The sequence below is a fragment of the Bacillus rossius genome, chromosome 3 (assembly GCF_032445375.1).
Source record: "Bacillus rossius redtenbacheri isolate Brsri chromosome 3, Brsri_v3, whole genome shotgun sequence".
NCBI classification, from domain to species: domain Eukaryota; kingdom Metazoa; phylum Arthropoda; class Insecta; order Phasmatodea; family Bacillidae; genus Bacillus; species Bacillus rossius.
The window spans coordinates 106,250,746-106,254,263 of record NC_086332.1 but is presented as its reverse complement, the minus strand read 5'-3'; positions in this window follow the sequence as shown (position 1 = coordinate 106,254,263).

Below are 3,518 nucleotides of genomic sequence, written 5' to 3'. Positions count from 1 at the left end.
CCACACGCCGCCATACACACGTGCGGCACACAAGCTGCTGCCAGTCTCGTGGTGTCAGCCACAGTATCTGCTTCGTCTAAGTGTCCGTAACAAAGTAAGTGCAGTGTGTGCGGTTACACACGATTCTGTGGTCAAAGTCTTCTAAATAGAAAGGCCATAGTAATACTTCAAACCGAATATGAATCGCAAAGTACCGAGTTTGCTTGACAAAAAAATTCTAGATTTACGTACTTACAGATAGCGTGTCTTTTGCAGAAGTATGCAGCAGATACGTGAAAAACGATTCTAGCATTCGTACAATATAAAATAAAGAATCGTCTATCGTGTAAAGTGGTTAAACTTTGTTATCCATGCTTACAGTAAATTATAAATGGTCACATGTGGGATACAAAAATTGTGCCAAAATAATTTTAGCGCAATCAGTGGCGCCGTATTAAAAAGTCTGTTAAACGTTGTCTTTACTTATTCCATCAAACGCTGTGTCGAGTTGCTGAGTGTGTGTGGCTCGGATCGGCAAGTGTTATATTCCCCAGCCTCTGGTTAAAGGTCGGGAGGCCGCTACACATAAACATTTCCGGGGCTTGTTTACTACCTCACGGTAAAAGTGGTACAGTATGGTTCACGTAAGTATTGAACCACTGGGAATTCCTCGGCAAAGATTAAAAATACGCTAGCTGATTTACTTTACTATTTAATGTTAAAACATTATACCAAAGTAAAAAGATGAACGTGTATAATACAACGAATAATATTACGTCTGTAGGTTCAAGTTGTAACAAAACATTTATATGTCTCCGCTTGTCAACACACGTGACCACGAGAAGTGTGCAGACGGAAATGAGTGAACTACTCAAGGTCACCATACTTCCCCCCTTTCGGCTTAATCGCCCCTCTCATCACTGGCGCTTATATTCCACTCCTCCCGTCTACCCGGTTGTCTTGGTCGCATATTCTCGGCTCGCCTCTCCCCTCCCAGCGCTGGCTGTCAACCAAACCTATCTAAAATCAATCCCCAGCCGAGTCACGCTGGATAATGTCGCTGGACGGTGGGCTTTATCGGGTCCCCTTTCCGATGCTTTATTTGTGGGTTAAAAAAAAATGTTAAGAACTAGTGTTTCAGAAAATAACACTGGGCTGGATTGGACCATAATTTGAAAACACTACAAGATAGAGGAATAATGTACGGAGATATCTTGTTTAGAATTTCACTGCGGACATTTTCTACGCCTAGGATTTTTTCTTCCCGATGCTTAGTTTGTGAGTTACAAAGCAAAATTATCCTAATCGGCTGTCAACCATTTATTCCATTAGAGAAGTAAAAATTTGTCAGCGCTTAAAATTAACGTCACGCGGGCCGGCGGCCGGCAAACACTGCAAGCCATCGCGTGGGCCGCCAAACTCTGCAACGCTGTTTGTACCGACCCTTTGTGTCGTCCCCCTTTCAGCTGTCACATTTGTCACTCTTTAAACTTGAGGGGGATGTCCTGACTTCTGCTTCCCGTCTCCCTTTGTTTGTTTCCACCCGCCAACGTACCAACGCACGGCAGGCGCCTGGCGAGTGACGTGTCTGGCTGGCATTCGGCTGGACGAAGTGGGATGAGTGGGGAGGGGGGGGGGGCTACCCAAAATTGATGTGTGCAAGTTCAGCACGATCTTATCTTTCTCTCTTCGGCTGTTGTAAATGACCGTGAACTAATGGCTAGGCAGTGCCGTATTTTTTTAAGCCGAGACTAATTCGAAGACGGTCCTTACCTTGAACGGATTATCCGGGTTTATTACTTTTTTTTTACAGGATTTTAACTATCCGGGCATCGGCGGGTCCCAATTAACACGAATAATGGAGAGTTTACTATTTTTTATCCATCTGCTGCCAAGGCGCAGTAAGCCTCGGTAGACGTTACGTCACATGACCTTGGCCTTAACCCAGCTGCACGCCGGTGTCAGAGAAGCTTGACAAGACCTTCCGGGCTTTTAATCGCTAGCCCGTGAAATTCGGTAATCCATGATTATCTCGGTCCCGACCATCACGAATTAACGAGGTTCTACTGTGTTATTAGTATTATTAATTTCTGATTGGGGGACATGGTTTGACCCGCGATATACCCGATTCCGCAATCTATCGGGGCGCGGTATACCGGGAGTTTACTGTATTTATAATGTAGCTAACATAACCTAATTGACCATTAGTTTTCATGAGTTGCATATTTATTTACAATAAACAAAAAAAAAAACCGAAGATGCACGAACGGGCGTTTGCCTCTCGTCTGTTGAAAGAAGGCTTGCCAACGTGAGTATTCGGGTAGGTATGTCCAGAAGGATGAGTGAATCGTAGGCTTCCCGCGTTCACCATTATTGCTTGTTTACAAGTATGATATTTTTTTTTTTTTCGTGACTTTGTTGAACGACTACATCACGTAAAAAGAAAATTACGTGAGTTCCTACTGTTCATCCTTTTTCCCGGTTTGTTAGGTCAGGTCAGCTACATTATAAATACTTTAAAACTAAACAACCATTAAAATTAATTTTTATTATTTTTAATGTCCGTTCTGTTTAAAAGTATTTATACTGTAGCTGACCTGACCTAATCTACCTTTGTCCCGTTTTGTTAGGTCAGGTCAGTTACATTATAAATACTTAAAACTATACAAGTAAAATTAATTGATATTATTTTTAATTTCCGTTTATTTTGAAGTATTTATAATGTAACTAACCTTACCTAATGGAAAATTTCTGTTATTTAGGCATTCACGCACACACGGCAAAATATAAAATGGCGTCTGTTCAATGATTACATAGGGCTTGTATTGCAAAATAAGAACGGCGATATCTCCAAAAATAATTGGAATTTTTTATCTCCGCAGGCGGTTATGAAAAGAGGATGTAAAAGAGCATATAATTAATGAAAGTTATTTTATATTTGTACAAATTTTTTTGGCGCTAATCCGTACACTACATATTTACCAAAATTTGTTTATTATAATCGGTATCTGCCGATTATTGCTCTCATAATCGGTAATCGAATCGGTAATTGGTAAAGTCATATTGGTGCACCACTAATTAAAAGTGCAATTACTATTCTCGAGTCACATGACTTACGGAAGAACGTTCCTCACAATAGTCACTTATGGAGCGGAGCGGAGACTTGGCTTGAAGGTACGAGAGATGCTGGGAAGATCAGAGCAATAGGAATTAAGTTTATGTGGAGTATGTTGTCAGTGATGAAGCGAGACAGGATCAGGAATGAGATAGTGCGAGCAAGAGCAGGAGTACAAGACTTGAGAGAATGAGATGGTATGGTCAAGTCCAGAGAATGGGAAAAGAGGCTGCCTACAAAAATTGTGGAGTTGAAGTACACAGAAAGAAGACCAAAGAGAAGGAATGGTGGAGTAACAGAGGAAGAATAAGGCTTTTTACTTTGCTGATCCAGCCACAGGTCGGATGTGGACGAGGATGATAAGTTTTTTTTTTTGATATGGTGCAAATGTAGGATACATCTAAATAATTTCAAGAACTAATCC